The following is a 22,419-nucleotide window of genomic DNA, read 5'->3' as shown; positions in this document are numbered from 1 at the left end:
TAACGTGACTAAAACCAAACTGTCTTCTGTATATAAGCTCCTCAGGCAATCTCTCCTGCACTTTCTCCATCTCAGAAAATAACCGTTCCAGTCTGCTGACAGATAATGCAGTATCTCTGCACTTCTTTTCCTTCCACAGCTTTTATTCTGCAGAGTGGTCCACCGTGCCATTATCTCCTGCTAAATCATCACAGAAGCTTCCTAACCAGTCTCTCTGCTGCCACTTGGTCTCCCTATTTTCAACTCAGTGGACGAAGTGGTTCTTTTAGGATATAAATCATATGACATCTCTCCTTAGCTTAAAAAACATCTTAAATTTTCCATCCTACGCAGAGCAGAAGCCAGTCCTCAAAATGACCTACAAAGCTCTCTTTGATCAGCCTTCCCCAGACTTCAATATCTTTTTATTTTCTCTCTCTACAACAGTTCCCTTGGCCTCCTTGACTGTCCTCAAATTTGCCCCCCCCTTGCTTTCATCTCAGGGTCTCTGCACTTGTCATTCCTCAACTAGAGGGAACATATCCTAGATATATGCTGGTTCACTTTCCCCCTTCCTCAGGGGTCTGCTCAAAAGACCTCTTCTCAACAAGGTCCATCGTGACCATCCCATTGAACATTGCCATAGAATCCTTTTACCCTTTCCCAGCTTTGTTCTTCTGTATAACACTTCTCCCATCCAACACGCTATATACTTTACTTAATTATGTGGTTTATTATCTGTTTGTTGGGTTCAGTCACTACATTGTGTCTGACTCTTTGCGACCTGCCAGGGAATATATTCACTCACTACATCCATCGACAGTAAGCATCATGAGTCCAGAATCCACCCTGACCCTCATATTCCTAGCCATGTAACAGGAAGGTGCTTGATAGATGTTCGTGGGATAAGTGAGCACTTATTTACCATGTGTGCTCTGTGATCACCCTCCCTTTGGGATCAGTGTTTCCCACCTGCTGAAATCATGAAAAGGGTGTAGAAAACTGCCTTTGTGGTCATCATCTGTGGCTGAAGGCCTGGGCAGAAGCTATGTCTCTTGTGTGTAGGAAAAGACAGCACATCCTCTGCAGTATTAGCACAACTCTCACCAAGGAGGGAACAAGACCATTACCAGGGGCACAGCCTGCAGACTCACTAGCGTAGGCCAGGCCTTCCCAAGTAGCTGCCATGGTGTGCTGGCTGCCATGGATTACAGAGTGCCACGTGTGCATGCAAAGCAAAGGAACTGCTGCTGCTGCTAAGTCATGTCAGTTGTGTCCGACTCTGTGAGACCCCATAGACGGCAGCCCACCAGGCTCCCCCGTCCCTGGGATTCTCCAGGCAAGAACACTGGAGTGGGTTGCCATTTCCTTCTCCAATGCATGAAAGTGAAAAGTGAAAGTGAAGTCGCTCAGTCGTGTCCGACTCCTAGCAACCCCATGGACTGCAGCCCACCAGGCTCCTCCATCCATGGGAGTTTCCGGGCAAGAGCACTGGAGTGGGTCGCCAGTGCCTTCTCCAAAGGAAAGGAGCAGTAGGTGGGAAAGGCATTAAGTTTTCACTTGAGCCAAGTCTTCATGTGGCATTTCAATAAGCAACGATGGGATGGAAAGGAGGGTCATTCCATGTGAAAAAAAAATTTAATGACGGGATTATTACCCTGAGAAGAGGGGACCTGGGAGTGATGGAGCCGGGAGGCAGTGGCTGAGCAGCGAGTTTCTCTTCAGGTTCTGAGGGCAGTGCTACGTGTGGGCCCGGGGATGGGCAAGGGCCTCATAGAGCTGAGGACTGGCAACAGTCCCTGGGAAGATCACAATCCAAAATGAAGCATCTATGGCTCCTGTCAGCATCCCAGAGGTCTCTCTTCACTCTGAGAAACACAAAAACAAAAAGAAATACACACACACACACACACACACACACATTTGGGGAAACATGTTTGAGAGAAGCAAACAATAAGGCTTATATACATGTGCTATTTAGGGAAGAAGGGAGAAACAAACTTTATTATTATCATTACTACTAATATTGAAATGACCATTCTTGGCTGTGTTGAGCAAGGGATTCTTATATAAATGGCCTTCAATAATTGATGATGCACATCTGAGCTTTCCTGCATCATATTAGCTTATAGAGACTTTCACTTATAATTCACTAATCACAACTCTCATCCCCTTACCCTTTAAAGGCTGGGAAAGTTAACACAGTTTCCATAGGACAATGTACACCATAAGGACACTGTGTGGCTCTGTTAGTGAATTGATGCATCAGCAGAAGCAAAGGACAAAATAATCCATCAGAACACAGCCTCTGCCCTCAGCAGACAAAAGGAGCTAGAACTAGAAGATTTGAATTTTGCACCTTAGCCCCGGTGATTTTTAGCTGTGTGAACTTAGGCACCCTGCGTGTGTACTGAGTCGCTTCAGTCGTGTCCTACTCTTTGTGACCCTGTGGACTGTATCCCACCAGGCTTCTCTGTTGTGGGATTTTCCAGGTAAGAATACTGCAGTGGGTTGCCATGACCCACTCCAGGGGATCTTCCTGACACAGGGATCAAACCTGTGTCTCTTAGGTCTCCTGCATTGGCAGGCAGGTTTTTTACCACTAGAGCCACCTGGGAAGCCCTGTTAGTTGCTCAGTCATGTTTGCCTCTGTGATCCAGTGGACTGTAGCCCACCAGTTTCCTCTGCCCATGGAATTCTCCAGGCAAGGATACTGGAGTGGGTAGATATTCTCTTGCACAGGGTATCTTCCCAACCCAGGGGTCAAACCCAGGCAGATTTCTTTACCATCTGAGCCACCAAGGGAAGCCCTTTGCTGCTGCTGTTGCTGCTGCTAAGTCGCTTCAGTCGTGTCCGACTGTGTGCGACCCCATGGTTGGCAGCCCACCAGGCTCCCCCGTCCCTGGGATTCTCCAGGCAAGAACACTGGAGTGGGTTGCCATTTCCTTCTCCAATGCAGGAAAGTGAAAAGTGAAAGTGAAGTCGCTCAGTCGTGTCCGACTCTAGCAACCCCATGGACTGCAGCCTACCAGGCTCCTCCGCCCATGGAATTTTCCAGGCAAGAGCATTGGAGTGGGGTGCCATTGCCTTCTCTGAGGGAAGCCCTTTAGGGGACAATAAATGTTTCCATGGGCTTGATACAGCTGTCTTTAAAAGATAATTAATGATAAAAATTTCATACAGAAACAGACAAGAGAGTTATATCTATAACATAGAAAAAAAACTTGAAAAATCAATAAATCAGTTACGATTGGCAAAGGTTATGAATAGCCAATTCACAAAAACGGAAATCTTAATAACCAATAATGGCCTAAAAATTAGGGAAGTATGCTCTACCTCACCAGTAATCAGGGCAAAATAAAACAAAACCAGAAACAAACATCTATAACAACATCAAAACAGACCACTTTACATTCATCAGCTCATCAAAAATCAAAAAGTTGGACATATTCTTTTGATAAATCAATAGATTCTAATCATTCCGAGTCCTGTGTATTTTAGTCACTTTAAAAAAACCTCAGAATCTTTTGTGGTAAAAGAGGTCAGGGGGCACTGTGATTTTGTTTACTTAAAGTTTTCCATTTATTTGCAAAGTCTTGCCCTTTACTTTGTAAATTATTCACTCCACAGCCAGCTCTGAGCACAGTCAAATTAAAAACTTTGCTTATCCCATGTTTGTTTACCGAGAAGGAGAAGGCTTCTTCTTTTTCCACCCTCCACCCCATCGATCACTCTGGATATTTGTAAGCTAATAAAACCTAACCAGCATGTTTCCAGGTGCTCCACACTCTGAGGTATGCCTAGACCACGCATTGAGATAAAAATGAAACCTTTCATTAATAAATGACTGATTCTGTTCCTGTCTCTTCAATTTTCCATGTTTTAAGGTACCTTTAAAAGGACCATTTCCCCTGCATTATGAGGGACATTAGGCTCGGCGACCTTTTAGATTCTGTGCAATTTTATGACCCTATGACTCCACAGCTTTCCAAAGTCTGTTTTATTATTTTCAACATCGTATTTCATGAGAAGTTAGAGGACAGGGGTGCAGGGAGTGTTGGTAGACAGAGAGAAGAAGGGTGGAGAAAGAAGAGGAGGTCAAGGGGTCCCAACTATGAGTTGGAACCCTGGAAAGCCGGCTTGAGTCCCAGATGAAACCTACAGAGGGCTCAAATAGCAGCATGTGCTCTGCCAGAGCACACATCTCAAGTCTTGACACTAGCCTTGCAGCTTTGGGAGGTGGACCCATGTCACAGCCCTCGGATGCACATGTAGCCTTTCTTCCAGAGCCCCCTGGGAATCTGTGTTAGAGGTCTCAACTCTCCTGTCCCAGAATGGAACATCCCCTGAAAGCTCTATCTTCCCGGTGTTGGAATTCATACCACCTGCACAGCCATTTCAGATTCTAGTGGGAAATAGGGGATGTGCAGCTAAAGCCAGAACTTAATGAAACGGCTCTTCACATTTGTGATTCATAATAATAGCTCAATAAATGGTAGTGATTTAAAAATACTGAGTGGTAGGTACGTCTATGAGGGCAAGACTTGTGTCTTACATTATCCTTCTCACTGTTATAAATTCTTAATATCTATTTATTGAATGGTTAAATGAATAAACAAAAGAATATGAATTATGGACTTGTCTCTGCCAATGAAGTCAACATGAAACTTAGAGACTAACTCCATCTGGGACTCCATATAGAGAGATTTCCTCCTCCCTATAATAAAGGACATTACTGATCTCATGACTCCAGACCACAGTCCCATCACAGTGACCCCTGCTCCAGTAGTCCAAAGAATTCAGGCCTGATGTCTTAGTCTCATGGACAGAACCTTCTATAGGTCCTTCTGTTATATTTTCAATATGATTTCTCATTAACCTTCTATAAGACCAACCCATCTAATCACATCCTTCTTAATTTTCAGTGTGTTTCTTGCAACAGTACTTCCCTTAAGGACTTTCTTCTCTTTTTTTCACCCAGCTGACTTTCTCCTTTTATTGAAGTTCCAGCATCAGTAACTTTGTTCAGGGAAAATTACTTACCATCCTCTCTCACCCTGCACATCTAGGGTAGGGGAGAAACTCCTCTACTGTGTTGGCAAAGATCCCTGAGCTTTCTGAGCATATACCCATAGAAAGCCATAAATCAAAAAGATACAAGCACCCCAATACTCATTGGAGCAGTATTTATAATAGCCAGGACATGGAAGCAACCCAAATGTCCACTAGTAGAGGAATAGATAAAGAAGATGTGGTGTGTCTTCTATATTTATTCTCCTCTCTGTCCCCAAAGATTTCCCAGTGCTTTTATCAAAATAGATACTCAATAAAGTTTTCCACTGAACTGTTAGCTTCTGCATATCACTGGGAAGAAATTTCCAGCCATTATTTTATAATGAGTTCATATGAATCTTCACAAGAATTAGTTATTTTTTACAAAGGCTTGGAAGACACATATCAAATAAAAAAGACTTCACATATTGTCCAGCTGAAGAAATACACAGGGAATGTTTAAAAGTCTGGATGCTAAAAATAATCTCTCATTCCATGGTAAGCTGAAATGATATTGCAAAGAAATGTCAATGCATTGAAGTGGAAAGCCAATTACACTTGACATAAATGTATTTTAAACCCAAGCTCTTGCCACTTAATTTAGGTCCCTGCCTTTTCTTGGAGGCAATACTATCCAGGAGAAGCAGTACTGACTTCAGCATGGCACAAATTCTGTCTCACTTCCTGAGTGCATCTTTGTGTAACTCTGTGAACAGGTGAAATGTATTTATATTCTCTAAGCTCAGTTATCTCATCTGTATCATGGTCTAATTAGATGTAACACATGGGGTGTTCTCAATATTTTATGGAATTATGTAAGTAAATAATTTAGCATTGCATACCTCATATGAAACTCATACTGAATATGAAATTCAAAACCCATCCATCTTGGGTGGGTCTTGGGCGGATCTTGGGGCAGGATACATCTAAGTCCTTAGCTATGTCTATGAAAATGACATGCCCAATTACTGGCAATAGATGACATTCAACATACATCCATTAAAATAATGAAAATGGTGTCATCAGTAGTGGTGGTGGCTCTGATAGTGGTTTTCTTCAAAAAGAGGAAGGAGGAGAAGGAAGAGACGGAGGTGGATAAGAGGAGTAAGAGGATAATTGGTAAAGAAAGATGAAAAATGTCAGGAGTTTTTCAAGGAGCATAAAATGTGATACCCATGTTGTTGAGACAAAGTAAGTACTATGACTGGAAACTATTTCTTAGTGTTTACAGCCCAGAAAAGTCCTAGTGGATTTTATCTGTACTAAAGGATACCATAACAACAACTGGGATGAGACTGCTTTCATCATGATTTAAAAAGGCCTGTCAACATCTCTAAGGATGAAGTGCTTTAAACTTGTGAATTTCTTGGAATTCCAAGATGGCTATGGCTTTTCTTTCTGTGACCCAAGGCAGCATAATTGCAAGAGTATCAACTGGATATCCTGATTTAGGTTCAAAAGTCTGATTTTTTTAAATAGTTCATGCAAGTTAAAAATAGCCAAGACTTGACTTCAGGGAATTATTCTTTCAAAAGTATTATTTCTTTAGAAAGTGCCACATTTTTGTTTTTTCCATGTCATCACTGGCACAACCATTTTTGAAGGCTTAGTAATAATACTCTTTTTAAACTTTAGTCTCAGTGATGAGGCCCCTTCAGGAGAGAACAAAGGGTTCCTTACTTAAATCTTAAACTAAAGAGGATGAGGGAAATGTTTTGCTTGATATATGCTACCGATGAAGCTAATGGCACAGCAAAAACTAGCTCTTAGAGGTAGTTAAGTTCGCTTGTACACTGGTTTTAGGATGGGGGAATATGCATGTCAACAATTTATGACTTTGTTTTGACTTGAGTATTTGGTTTAATAATTTCATCAGCTATTTTCTTTGTCTGCTTGATCTCTTCTAATTCATTTTGTGTTTCTTTCATATGTTATGACATTAAAAACCAACATGTCAAAATGGACTATATTTCCTTAGGCACAAATTTTTCTTTTTCGTTTTTTTTTTTTTACTCTTGTTCCTGATTATATAAGGAATAAAGGCTTAATAGAAAAAATGTGAAAAATAAAGGAAAAATTAAGATATTACATCTATATATCACCAACTGGAAGCATGCATTCACAGCCATTCCTGCTATATACACACAATATTATAAGTCTATTGGTCTGTTTCTTCCTAACTTTTAATCTGTGCATTTTTCCTCTTTATATACTCCTTATATAAATTTATATTCAGATTTTTTGTTTGCCTGTGTTGTGTTGTTTTTTTTCAACCTCAGATAAGGCATATAATTGAGTCAATATTACTTTTTATTTCATAATAATTATAATTGATTCTTTTCCATACTTGCTTTATTTTACCTTATATTTTATTTTCCATTTATTTCCTCTCCTTCCCCTTCCCTTTCTTCCCCAAAACACACAAAATAGTGTATTTGATGTTTCCTTAGATATAGAGTCAATCTTGAAAAATATTTTATATGTATGCATTTTTCACTTACAGAAATAAAATTATGAATTTCCTGCTTATTTTATTGTATTGTATTTCTTAATTTATTCAATAAATACTATGCTTTCAATAGCTAACCTCATTCCTCCAAGGGGATCTAATTTATTTCTTCTGACTATAACTCTACTCCATTATGAGTACCCTCTCCTTTTTAATTTATCCAATCTGCTGGTAATTGACATTTAAGCTAGTTCTACTTCCCCACAACCACAGACATTTTATGAATAAATCTGTCAACTGACCTCTGGAGAAGGGCATGGCAACCCACTCCAGGATTCTTGCCTAGAGAATCCCATGGACAGAGGAACCTGCTGCTGCTAAGTCGCTTCAGTCGTACTCTGTGCGACCCCATAGACGGCAGCCCACCAGGCTTCCCCGTCCCTGGGATTCTCCAGGCAAGAACACTGGAGTGGGTTGCCATTTCCTTCTCCAATGCATGAAAGTGAAAAGTGAAAGTGAAGTCGCTCAATCATGTCCGACTCCTAGCGACCCCATGGACTGCAGCCCACCAGGCCCCTCCGTCCATGGGATTTTCCAGGCAAGAGTACTGGAGTGGGCTGCCATTGCCTTCTCCGATAGTTCTGCTAGTGTTGCTTTATTAATCTTCAGTCTATCTTAGGTGCATTTATCTTTACAAACATTGTAGCTGTTGGATATATTGTTCTTTCAAGTATGCTTTTATTGAACTCTTATGCCCACTTTTATCTCAGATTATCTTTATCTATTATGAAATTGCTACCTCAGCCTCCTATGGTACACATCTTCCTCATATACTTCTTTCTCTATCTTTGTGCACACTCTTTATATCCATTTGTTTAAAATTTTTCTCTGAATGATAACAAATTAGTGAATCTTGACATAAGAAACGCAATCAGAAAACTCTCTGACTTTTAAGCTATGAATTTAAACCATATACATTTAATGTATCATCATTTTGCTGACACAATGCCACTTGTTCTTGCAACTTTATTTTGTACTTCATATTTGCCATGCATTTTTTTCCTTTGCATTTCTCCTTTCAAACTATCCAATGTTCAGAGTATATTCCATCTTGCTGTTTTTGAAAGTTACATATTCTATTGAATTTTTTTCAGATAGAATCAATTTATTAAAATCTGTAATTATTTTCTTTTAATTTTGTCATCAATGCTTAAAATTTCAATGTATACATCTTCCTCTGATCAAGACAAACACTTTAATCCATTCTTTCCTTTCTTGAACTTGCCTTCTCTACTCCCTTATTGCATCATGTTGAGTTTTAGTCTGAATTCCTATATATTTCCCTCTTCTTCCGTTTTTATTTGTGAGAGACATATCACTAAGATAAAAACTTTAGCTAAAGTAATTGTTTCCCAGTTCTCCAGATAAATAATTATCTACTTGTTGTAATACATCCTATAAAAGTATATTCAAAGACATTATTTTTGCATTACAATTTCTGAGCTTTGTATACCTAAGTTTATTTCATTTCTGCATTTGAATTTGATATACATATGCTTTTTATAAAACACTTCTAAATATTTCTCCACTCTCCTCTTGAATATACTACTATATAAAGAATGTTGACTTCAACCTGATTTCCTACTCCTTTGTAAGTCATATATTTTTAATCTAGAAATGCACATAACTCTCTCTTCTGAAGTTTTTGCTTGTGCTTTACTATAATTATTTATTTATTTATTTGCTTCTCCTTTATATTGATTTCTTTATCTACATTATTTAGCACTCAGAATTTTCTATATAAAATGCTTCCTTAAAAACTGGATTATTTGTTTTCATGGAACTGAACAAATAGTTCCAAAATTTATATGGAATCACAGAAGACCCAGAGTTACCAAAGAAATTCTGAGGAAAAAGAACAAAGCAGGAAGAATAACCATCCCAGACTTCAGACAATACTATTAAGTTACAGTAATCAAAACAGCATGGTATTGGCACAAAAACAAACATATAGATGAATGGAACAAAAGAGAGAACCCAAAAATAAACCCACACATCGATGGTCAATTAATCTTAAGCAAAAGAGGAAAGTATATACAATGGAGAAAAGATAGTCTCTTCAGCAAGTGGTGTTGGGAAAGCTGGGATAGCCGCATGTAAATCAATGAAGTTAGAACACACCCTTATGTCATACACAAAAATAAACTCAAGACTTAAAGACATAACTATAAGATTTGACACCTTAAAACTCTTAGAAGAGAACATTGGCAGGACACTCTAGCATAAATCATAACAATATTTTATTGGATCCATTTCCTAGTATAATGGAAACAAAAACAAAAATAAACAAAAGAGACATAATTAAACTTAAAAGCTTTTACACAGCTGCTGCTGCTAAGTCGCTTCAATCGTGTCTGACTCTGTGCGACCCTATAGACGGCAGCCCACCAGGCTCCCTCGTCCCTGGGATTCTCCAGGCAAGAACACTGGAGTGGGTTGCCATTTCCTTCTCCAATGCATGAAAGTGAAAGTGAAGTTGCTCAGTCATGTCTGACCCTCAGCGACCCCATGGACTGCAGCCTTCCATGGTCCTCCATCCATGGGATTTTCCAGGCAAGAGTACTGGAGTGGGGTGCCATTGCCTTCTCTGTTTTACACAGCAAAGGAAACCATAAAGAAAATGAATAGATAATCTATGGCATGTGAAAAATATTTGCAAATGATGTGAACATAAAGGGGTTAACTTCCAAAAATATATAAACAATTTATACAGTTCAATATTTAAAAACAAAAATCAAAAAGTGGAGAGATTAAGATGGCAGAGGAGTAGGTGGATGTGGAGTACATCTCTCTCCATGGATACATCAGGAATATACCTTCAGACACAGAAGTACAAGCAGAACACCAGCTGAGAGCAGAAAGGAGTACCTGACCAGCAGAAAATATACAGAACCATGAAAAATTCAGTAGGATGAAGGAACTAAGGGGAAAAAGAGGTGCCTTAGTAGGACTGGACATGCCCTCAGCAGGTGGGGGAACTGAAGCAGGGGTCTGATCCCTACATTGAGGCAACTGAGTCAGAGGAGAAACATTTAAGGCTGAGAGTGAAACAGCTGATCTGTGGCAGCCTAAATGGAATGAGAATCAGACAGTCCTTGCCACAACCATACATACCCTGGACAGGGATGCAGGTCCCCTGCAAGGCACAATGGTTGGGAGCTGGTGTTTAGGGACTGTGGAGCAATACCAGGGCAAGGGCTGCCGTTGACTGCAGAGAGATGGATCATAGGGATGTGAGGGAGGAGATTGTGGTGGGAGATGCCTGTAGGAAATGCCTGTGGAGAAGAGCCGGGCAGCCATAGAAGCAAGGCAATACTGCTGAGTCATGCGTAGCGTATGGAGTCATCACAATAGCCTCTCTCTCTCCATACACTAGCATTGGCAGCTGAACAGTAGAGACGCTGTGGCCCATCAAATGCCTGACACACTGAATACAGAGTAGGATCCCACCCAGGGTGCCCCTTTAAGTGCCTGATGGGCCCATCTACAGAGTAGGACTCCAGTCAGGGGGGCCTTCCGTGTGCCTGACTCGCCAAACAACAGAGAAGGACCCCAGGCAAGGGAGCCCTCTAAGTGCCTGAATGGGCAGAGCTACGGAGAAAAACTAGCCAAAGAGGCCTTCTGATCGCCAGCTACAAGAGGCTTGGGAAAAAAGACTCTGATAGGGTCATAACTCCTGGGGTGGAGGCAGTCTGTGTCCTTGAACATTTTGCACCGCTAGGGTCCCCGAAACCCAAGCAGCTGTGCCACCTTCACTCTCAACTCTCACGGGTGCAGAGTTGCCACAGGCAAAAAAGTCTTGCATCGATGCATGCAGAGATGCTTCGGTCCTGTCCAACTCTTTGCAGCCCTATAGACTATGGGCTGCCAGGTTTCTCTGTCAGGGGGATTCTCGAGGCAAGAATCCTGGATCGTATTGGCCAATACTGGTTGCCATACCCTTCTAGAGCACTATATTTCCTGCTGCCCTAGCGTCCAACTCCCCTGAGTACCTGGTGCTGCCAGAACCCCTGTGATCCAAACAGCTGCACCAACTCCACCCCCGGCCCTCACAGGGGCAAACCCTAGTTCGTCAGGGCAGTCTCAGGAGCAATCCCCAGTGGACAACCCGCATGCAGAGGTAGAAATAAAACCACAATTGAAACCCAGAGGCAGTGTGGCTAAGGATGAAGACTCAAAACCTTCCCACCAGCTGTACAAGCTGCAGATTAAATCCACATGATCAACTTGCCAGACTCTGTATCTATGGAATATATAAAAGGACATTGAGAGCTCCCACAAAAGAAAATCCACTAGTTCTGATGGCTGTGGACATTGGAGGCAAGGAACGCAAAGGAGTAGGACCAGATTAGAATCTGAGCTGCCCCCACAGCAGGTCCAGAGACCAGCACAGTGTTGGAGGGCCTCCTAGGAAGTCAGGTGGACTGTGACTCCCAGCGAGGGAAAGGACTCTCACAGCGGTGACTCAAGAAAACACATTTATTATTCATATGTTTTGACTTGTTCTGCAGATTCTTTTGGACTTTTTTCCTTTTCCCCCTCTTCTGTTGTAGTTATCAGTTCTATTAGTGATATGAAATCAAATTAAACTTTTAAGCTTTTTTTTTTTCCTCAATCACATTTTTAATTGTGGTTATAAACCTCTGGTTCTACGTTGGGCCTTTGCAGTTTTCCTTTTTTTTTTTTTTCCCTTTCTTTTCTCTATTTTTTTTAATTTTAATTTTTAAACCTATTATTATTTTTTCTACATTTATTCCCTTGTTTGCTTCTCCTACTGTTCTTTTCCCCTTGCACTTAATCTTTAATGTATATAAATCTTCTGCATCTACCTCTATTTAACTTTGCATGTCTATTATTTCTTTCTTTCTTTCCTTTCCTCACAACATATTTGTTAGTTTAGTTTTCATCACTTCATTCCCCAGTTGGCACCTTGCTTTAGTTTCATTTTTCAGTTTGTGCTTTAGTTAGTTTGGTCTTAACTAGTAGATATAATTTTTGGTTTCCTTTGCTTGCCAGGTCAATCTATTGTACTTTATTTTTGTTGGGCTATTTGATTTTGCTTATGGGTATATATCTATATGTGTATATTCAGTTACACTTTATATTTTTATTATAAACCTCCACCTCTATGTTGGTCTTTTATAGTTCTGTGGAGTTTTCCTTTTTTTTTTTTTTGGTCTCTTTTTAAACTTTTAAAATCTATTATTATTTCTTATACATTTATTCCTTTGTTTACTTTTCCTACTGTTCTTTTCCCCTTGCAGTTAACCTTTAATGTATATAAATCTTTATCTACTTCTGTTTAACTTTGCATATCTATTCTTTCTTTCTTTTCTTTCTTTCCTTTCCTCTCAACATTTTGTTAGTTTTATTTTCATTGCTTTATTCCCCAACTGGCACCTTACTTTAGTTTTGTTTTCTAGTTTGTGCTTTAGTTAGTTTTGTTCTGGTAGATATAATTTTTGGTTTCCTTTGTTTGCCGGGTCAATCTATTTTACTTTATTTTTGTTGGACTGTTTTGATTTTGCTCGTGAGTGTATATGTATATGTGTATATTCAGTCATACTTTTTATTGTTGTTTTAAACCTCTGTCTGGCTGTACATTGGGCTTTTGCAGTTCTGTGGAGTTTTCCTTTTTTTTTCTTTTCTCTTTTTTATAATTTTAATTTTTAAACTTTAAGCCTATTATATTCTTCCTATATTTATTTCTTTGTTTGCCTTTCCTACTGTTATTTTCCCCTTGCAGTTAAACTTTATGGGAGTAAATCTTCTTCATCTACCTCTATTTAACTTTGCATATCTATTCTTTCTTTCTTTCCTTTCTTCAACACATTTGTTAGTTTTGTTTTCATTGTTTTATTCCCCAATTGGTACCTATCTTTAGTTTTGTTCTCTGATTTGTGCTTTAGTTAGTTTTGTTCTTAATTGGTAAATATAATTTTTGATTGCCTTTGTTCGCTGGGTCAGTCTATTGTACTTTATTTTAGTTGGACTGCTTAGACGTTGCTTATGTGTGTATATGCATATGTGTATATTCCATTATTTTAATTATTATTTGCCTGATTTTGTAACTGCCATTTGTCTGGGGTTCATCTTTGGTTTCTCATTTTTGGGTATTTGTTTTATTCTCACTTAATGCCATAACAGAAAACTTGTGGAATCTTTGTTCCTGACCAGAGATCAAGCTCTGAGCCTTTGGAGTGGGATCACTGACTCCAAGACCCTAGACTACCAGAGAACTAACTGTGCTGTTGCTGCTGCTGCTGCTGCTAAGTCACTTCAGTTGTGGCTGACTCTGTGTGATCCCAGAGATGGCAGCCCACCAAGCTCCCCTGTCCCTGGGATTCTCCAGGCAAGAACACTGGAGTAGGTTGCCATTTCCTTTTCCAAGAACTAACCCTGCTGCTGCTGCTGCTGCTGCTGCTGCTAAGTTGCTTCAGATAAGATCAGATCAGTCGCTCAGTCGTGTCTGACTTTTTGTGACCCCATGAATCACAGCACGCCAGGCCTCCCTGTCCATCACCAACTCCCAGAGTTCACTCAGACTCACGTCCATCGAGTCAGTGATGCCATCCAGCCATCTCATCCTCTGTCGTCCCCTTCTTCTCTTGCCCCCAATCCCTCCCAGCATCAGAGTCTTTTCCAATGAGTCAACTCTTCTCATGAGGTGGCCAAAGTACTGGAGTTTCAGCTTTAGCATCATTCCTTCCAAAGAAATCCCAGGGCTGATCGCCTTCAGAATGGACTGGTTGGATCTCCTTGCAGTCCAAGGGACTCTCAAGAGTCTTCTCCAATACCACAGTTCAAAAGCATCAATTCTTCAGCGCTTAGCCTTCTTCATAGTTCAACTCTCACATCCATACATAACCACAGGAAAAACCATAGCCTTGACTAGACGAACCTTTGTTGGCAAAGTAATGTCTCTGCTTTTTAATATGCTGTCTAGGTTGGTCATAACTTTCCTTCCAAGGAGTAAGCCTCTTTTAATTTCATGGCTGCAGTCACCATCTGCAGTGATTTTGGAGCCCAGAAAAATAAAGTCTGACACTGTTTCCACTGTTTCCCCATCTATTTGCCATGAAGTAATGGGACCAGATGCCATGACCTTCGTTTTCTGAATGTTGAGCTTTAAGCCAACTTTTTCACTCTCCACTTTCACTTTCATCAAGAGGCTTTTGAGTTCCTCTTCACTTTCTGCGATAAGGGTGGTGTCATCTGCATATCTGAGGTGATTGATATTTCTCCCGGCAATCTTGACTCCAGCTTGTGTTTCTTCCAGTCCAGCGTTTCTCATGATGTACTCTGCATAGGGTGACAATATACAGCCTTGACGAACTCCTTTTCCTGTTTGGAACCAGTCTGTTGTTCCATGTCCAGTTCTAACTGTTGCTTCCTGACATGCATACAAATTTCTCAAGAGGCAGATCAGGTGGTCTGGTATTCCCATCTCTTTCAGAATTGTCCACAGTTTATTGTGATCCACACAGTCAAAGGCTTTGGCATAGTCAATAAAGCAGAAATAGATGTTTTTCTGGAACTCTCTTGCTTTTTCAGTCATGTCCAAATCTGTGCGACCCCATAGATGGCAACCCACCAGGCTCCCCCATCCCTGGGATTCTTCAGGCAAGAACACTGGAGTGAGTTGCCATTTCCTTCTCCAATGCATGAAAGTGAAAAGTGAAAGTGAAGTCACTCAGTCATGTCCAACTCTTAGTGACCCCATGGACTCCAACCTACCAGGCTCTCCCACCTAGAGAGTATCAAATACTGAGAATTCACACAAAGGAAACCACTTGAATACAAGTCCCAGCAGCACCCAACCACCAGTAGCACCTTGTGCAGGATGCCTCATCTGAATAACAAACAAAATAAAAATACAAACCAATCAGCAGCAGGCAGGATTACCACCTAGCTCAGCCTTGCCCATCAAAGGAAAAACAAACAAAAACTCAGCACAAATCTCACCCTATACAAAGCTTACACAAACCACTGGACCAACCTTAGGAGGGCAGAAACCAAAAGGAAGAAAGAATTCAACTTGGAAACATGGAAAAAGGAGACTTCAAACACAATAAGTTAAAAATATATAATGAAAAGGCAGAGAAATACTACACAAATGAAGGAACAAACTAGAAACACAGAATTCCAAATCAATGAAGAGGAAATAGGTAAACTACCTGGAAAAGAATTCAGAATAATGATAGTAAAGATGATCAAAAACCTTGAAAACAAAATGGAGAAAATGCAAGAATCAATGAACAAAGACCTAGAAGAATTAAAGAATAAACATACAGAGAAAAACAACACAATTACTGAAATTAAAAATATTCTGGAAAGAATCAATAGCTGAATATCTGTAGCAGAACAAATCAGTGAGCTGGAAGATAAAATGGTGGAAATAACTTCTGAAGGACAGAATAAAGTAAAAAGAATGAAAATAACTGAGGACAGTCTAAGAGGCCTCTGTCACAACATCGAATACATCAGTATTTGAATTAAGGGGTCCCAGAAGAAGAAGAAAGAAATAAAGGGTATGAGAAAATTTTTGAAGAGATTATAATTGAAAATTTACCCAACATGGAAAAGGAAATAGTCAATCAAGTCCAAGAGGCACAAAGAGTCCCATACAGGATAAACCCAAGGAGAAACACACCAGGACACATACTAATCAGACTAACAAAGACTAAACACAAAGAAAGAATATTAAAAGTAGCAAGGGGAAAACAACAAATAATATACAAAGGAAACCCCATACACTTGACAGCTGATCTTTCAGCAAAAACTCTGCAGGCCAGAGGGAATGGCAGGATATATTTAAAGTACTGACAGGGAAAAAATTACAACAAAGATTACTGTACCTGGCAAGGATCTCATTCAAAATTGATGGAGAAATAAAAAAGCTTTTCAGATAAGCAAAAGTTAAGAGAATTCAGTACCACCAAACCAGCTTTACAACAAATGTTAAAGGGACTTATATAGTCAAGAAATACAAGAGAAGGAAAAAGAACTACAAAATCAACCCCAAACAATTAATAAAATGGCAATAGGAACATATATATCAATAATTACTTTAAATGTAAATGGATTAAATGCTCCAGCCAAAAGACACAGACTGGCTGAACAGATAAAAAGCAAGACCCATATATATTTTGTCTACAAGGTTTCTTGTAGACAAGAAACTTCTTGTCTACACTTCAGACCTAAAGACACATATAGACTGAAAGTGAGAGGATGGAAAATATATCCCAAGCAAATGGGAAGCAAAAGAAAGCTGGAGTAGCAATCCTCATATCAGGCAAAATAGACCTTAACATAAAGAAGATTACAAGAGATAAGGAAGGATACTACATAATGATCAAGGGATCAATCCAAGAGGAAGACATAACAATTGCAAATATCTATGCACCCAACATAGGAGCACCTCAATGCATAAGACAAACACTAACAGACATACAAGGAGAAATTGACAGTAACACAATAATAGTAGGAGACCTTAACACCCCACTCACACCAGTGGACAGATCATCAATACAGAAAATTAAAAAGAAAACACAAGTCTTAAATGGTCCATTAGATGAGATGGATCTCATCGATATCTTCAGGATATTCCATCCAAATGCAGAAGAATACACCTTCTTCTCAAGTGCACATAGAACATTCTCCAGGATGGAGCATATCTTGGGTCACAAATCAAACCTCAGTAAATTTAAGAAAATTGAAATAGTATCATGCATCTTCTCAGACCACAACACTATGAGACTATATCTCAATTACAGAGAAAAACTGTAAGAAACACAAATGCATGGAGATTAAACAACACGTTTCTAAATAACCAACAGGTTACTGAAGAATCAAAAGGGAAATTAAAAAAAAAATGACAATGAAAACACTCAAAACCCATGGGATGCAGTGAAAGCAGTTCTAAGAGGGAGGTTTATAACAATACAATCCTACCTCAAGAAACAAGAAAAACATTGAATAGTCAACATAACTTTACACCTAACAACTGGAAAAAGAACAACCCCACCCCACCCCACCCCTGCCCAAATTACTAGAAGGAAAGAAATCATAAAGATATGAGCAGAAATAAGTGGAAAAGAAATGAAAGAAACAAGAGTAAATATTAATAAAACTGAAAGCTCGTTCTTTGAGAAGATAAACATAAATGACAAGCCTTTAGCCAGACTCATCAAGAAAAAAAGAGAGAAGAATCAAATCACCAAAATTAGAAATGAAGGAGAGGTTATAACAGACAATGCAGAAATACAACGGATTATAAGAGACTATTATGAACAACTGTATGGCAATAAAATGGATAAACTGGAAGAAATGGACAGATTCTTAGAAAAGTTAAATCTTTCAAGACTGAACCAGGAAGAAATAGAAATTATGAACAACCCAATTGAAAGCACTGAAATTGAAGCTGTGATCAAAAATCTCCCAAATAACAAAACTGAAAGCATTACCTACCTCTAAGGTCAGGAAACAAGACAAGGGTGTCCACTTTCACCCCTATTATTTAATGTAATTCTGGAATCCCTAGCTACAGCAATCAGAGAAGAAAAAGAAATAAAAGGAATCCAGATCAGAAAAGAAGAAGTAAAGCTCTCATTGTTTGCAGATGACATGATATTGTACATAGAAAACCCTAAAGATAATATCAGAAAACTACTAGATCTAATCAGTAAATTTAGCAAAGTTGCAGGATCCAAAGTCAAAACACAGAAATCACTTGCATTTCTATATACTACCAATGAAAAATCAGAAAGATAAATTGAAGAATCAATCCAATTCACCATTGCAACAAAAATAATTAAATATCTAGGAATAAACTTACCTAAAGAGACAAAAGAACTGCACATAGAAAATTATAAGACACTAATGAAAGAAACCAAAGACAACATAAGCAGATAGAGAGATATTCCATGTTCCTGGGTAAGAAGAATAAATATTGTGAAAATGACTATACCACTAAATGCAATCTACAGATTCAATGTGATCCCTATCAAATTACCAATGACATTTTTCACAGAACTACAACAAAAATTTCCCAGTTCATATGGAAACACAGAAGACCCCAAATAGCCAAAGCAGTCTTGAGAAGGAGGAATGGAGCTGGAGGAATCAACCTTCCTGACGTCAGATTGTACCACAAAGCTACAGTCGTCAAGACAGTATGCTACTGCACAGAAACAGAGACACAGACCAGTGGAACATGACAGAAAGCCCAGAAGTAAACCCATGCAGCTATGGGTACCTTATTTTTGACAAAGTAGGCAAGAATATACAATGGGGCAAAGACAGCCTCTTCAATAAATGGTGTTGGGTAAACTAGACAGCTACATGTAAAAGAATGAAATTAGAACACTTCCTAACACCATACACAAATATAAATTCAAAATGGATTAAAGACCTAAATGTAAGACCAGAAAGTAAAAAAACATAGGCAGAACACTCAATGACATAAATCAAAGCAAGGTCCTCTATGATCCACCTCCTAGAGTAATGGAAATAAAAACAGAAGCAAACAAGTAGGACCTGATTAAAGTTAAAAGCTTTTGCACCACAAATGAAACTATAAGCAAGATGAAAAGACAACCCTCAGAACAGGAGAAAATAACAGCGAATGAAACAAATGACAAAGGATTAATTTCCAAAATATACAAGCAGCTCATATAACAGAAAAACAAACAACCCAATCAAAAAGTGGGAAAAAGAACTAAACAGATATTTTGCCAAAGAAGACATACAGATGGCTAACAAACACATGGAAAGATGCTCAACATCTCTCATTATTAGGGAAATGCAAATCAAAACTACAGTAAGATATCACCTCACAGCGGTCAGAATGGCCATCAGCAAAAAGTCTACAAACAATAGATGTTGGAGAGGATGTGGAGAAAAAGGAACGCTCTTGCACTGTTGGTGGGAATGTAAATTGATTCAGCCACTATGGAAGACGTTATGGAGATTCCTTAAAAAACCAGAAATAAAACCACCATATGACCCAGCAATCCCACTTCTAGGCATATATCCTGAGGAAACCAGAATTTAAAAAGATACATGTATCCCATTGTTCATTACAGCACTATTTATAGAACATGGAGGCAACCTAGATGTCCATTGACAGATGAATGGATAAAGAAGTTGTGGCACATATACACAATGAAATATTACTCAGCCATAAAAAAGGAACACATTTGAGTCACATTTCTAATGAGGTGGATGAACCTAGAACCTATTATACAGAGTGAAGGAAGTCAGAAAGAGAAAGATAAATATCATATTACTTTGTTAACAAAGGTCCAACTAGTCAAGGCCATGGTTTTTCCTGTGGTCATGTATGGATGTGAGAGTTGGACTATAAGGAAAACTGAGCACTGAAGAATTAATGATTTTGAACTGTGGTGTTGGAGAAGACTCTTGAGAGTCCCTTGGACTGCAAGGAGATCCAACCAGTCCATCCTAAAGGAGATCAGTCCTGGGTGTTCACTGGAAGGATTAATGGTGAAGCTGAAACTCCAATACTTTGGCCACCTGATGCGAAGAGCTGACTCATTTGAAAAGACCCTGATGCTGGGAAAGATTGAGGGCAGGAGGAGAAGGGGACAACAGAGGACGAGATGGTTGGATGGCATCACCAACTTAATGGACCTGAGTTTGGGCAAACACCAGGAGTTGGTGATGGACAGGGAGGCCTGGTGTGCTGAGGTTCTTCGGGTCACAAAGAGTTGGACATGATTGAGCGACTGAACTGAACTGAATACATATATACGGAATCTAGAAAAATGGTACTGAAGAATTTACTTACAGGGTAGCAATGGAGAAACAGACATAGAGAATAGACTTATGGACATGGGAAGAGGGGAGGAGAGGGTGAGATGTATGGAAACAGTAACATGGAAACTTACATTACCATATGTAAAATAGATAGCCAACAGGAATTTGCTGTATGGCTCAAGAAACTCAAACAGGGGCTCTGTATCAACTTAGAGGAGTGGGATGGGGAGGGATATGGGAGGGAAGTTCAAAAGGGAGGGGATATATGTATACCTATGGCTGATTCAGGTTGAGGTTTGACAGAAAACAAAATTCTGTAAAGCAATTATCCTTCAATAAAAAAAAAAAAGTGAAAAGAAAAAAGGGGGCAGAAGACCTAAATAAACATTTCCCCAAAGAAGATATACAGATGACCAACACACACAGGAAAAGATGCTCAACATCTCTAATAATCCATTCTGCCATTCACTCATCTTGAGAATTCTATTTCAATTCTTTTATTTTGCCCACTTGATATCTCAATTTTTTAAAAGAATTTATTTTCTTGCTTTTGATCCTAATAGATTTTCTTTTTACTCTAGGTATGCCTTTTATGCATATGTCTATATTTCCAAGGAGCATCAAGCTTCATGAATGTATTAAACCACTTCTACTATATACCAGTGCCTGATAAATGTAAGAAATTCAAATAATATTAGCTAAATTTCTGAATGAAAGAAAAGATATATTACATTATTTATGTAACACTTCACATGCTTAGAGGAATCTTTAGCATTTTCAAATCATGTTTCTTAACCTCACAGAGTGCTCTAAAATTTATTCTACTAAAATTTTATTTGCTGATGCATCTGTGATACCTACAATAGTTCCTGACATATGGTAGCGGCTCAGAATATTTGTTGAGCAATATATGAATGAACAGAAGATAATTCCTTGAAACGGTTCCACTGTGTACTAGACTGAAAGGTGGCCCTGAAAAGGATATGCTTACTTCCTAGCCCTTGGAACCTGTGAATATTACCTTATGAGGTGGAAAAATGAATACTACAATATATCACAAAAGATGTAACTCAAATGTGGGAGTGGGACCATAAAGAAGGCTGAGCATCAAAGCATTGATATTTTCAAATTGTGGCACTGGAGAAGAGTCCTGAGAGTTCCTTGATAGCAAGGAGATCAAACCAGTTAATCCTAAAGGAAGTCAACACTGAATACTCATTGGAAGGACTAATACTGAAGCTCCAATACTTGGGCCACCTGATGTGAAGAGCTGACTCACTGGAAAATCCTCTGATGCTGGGAAAGATTGAAAGCAAAAGGAGAAGCAGGTGACAGGGGATGAGATGTTTAGATAGCATCATTGACTCAATGGACATGAATTTGAGCAAACTCCAGGAGAGAGGGGAGGACAGGGAAGCCTGGTATGCTGCAGTCCATGGAGTCACAAAAGAGTCGGACATGCCTCAGCAACTGAACAACAAGTTAAGGTTTGACAAAAAAGTAGCTTGTCCTGGATTATCTAGGTGGGCCCTAAATAAAGTGACAATATCCTTAATAGGAGTAAGTCAGGGCGACAGTCAACAAAGACAAAGGAGGCGGCAATGGACCAGAAAGCATGATTGGAGTGATGTGGCCACACACCAGAGAGTACCAACAGCCACCAGAAGCTGGAGGAAGCAGAGAACGGACTCTCCCCTACAGGTTCCATAGGAAGCTGGCTCTGCTGATACACTGCTTTTAAACTTTCATATGCCAGAATTGTGAGAGAATAATTTCCTATTGCTGTGAGCCACTACCCTTGTGGTAATTTGCTGCAGCCACAGGACACTGATAATCATGGTAAAATGTTTGGGAAGTCAGTCCTTTATAAGATGCTCCCCTCACTTCATTATTTTGAAATTTATAATGCACATTAACATACTTCAAGATCTCTAACATCCTGAGTATTTAAGTCAGTGTTTCCAAAACTTTAAAAGAACTGCTCTTCTTGCCTTCCTTCTGTCCTTATAACATTTACAGCCCATGTGCCTATGGTTTTGCAGAATTTACTTTGAAGAATACTGAGTTACATATTCTTCACCCTAAGAATAGGTCAAAAA

Source organism: Bos indicus x Bos taurus, chromosome 8 (genome assembly GCF_003369695.1).
Source record: "Bos indicus x Bos taurus breed Angus x Brahman F1 hybrid chromosome 8, Bos_hybrid_MaternalHap_v2.0, whole genome shotgun sequence".
Taxonomy (NCBI): domain Eukaryota; kingdom Metazoa; phylum Chordata; class Mammalia; order Artiodactyla; family Bovidae; genus Bos; species Bos indicus x Bos taurus.
Note: the sequence above shows the minus strand (reverse complement) of the source record.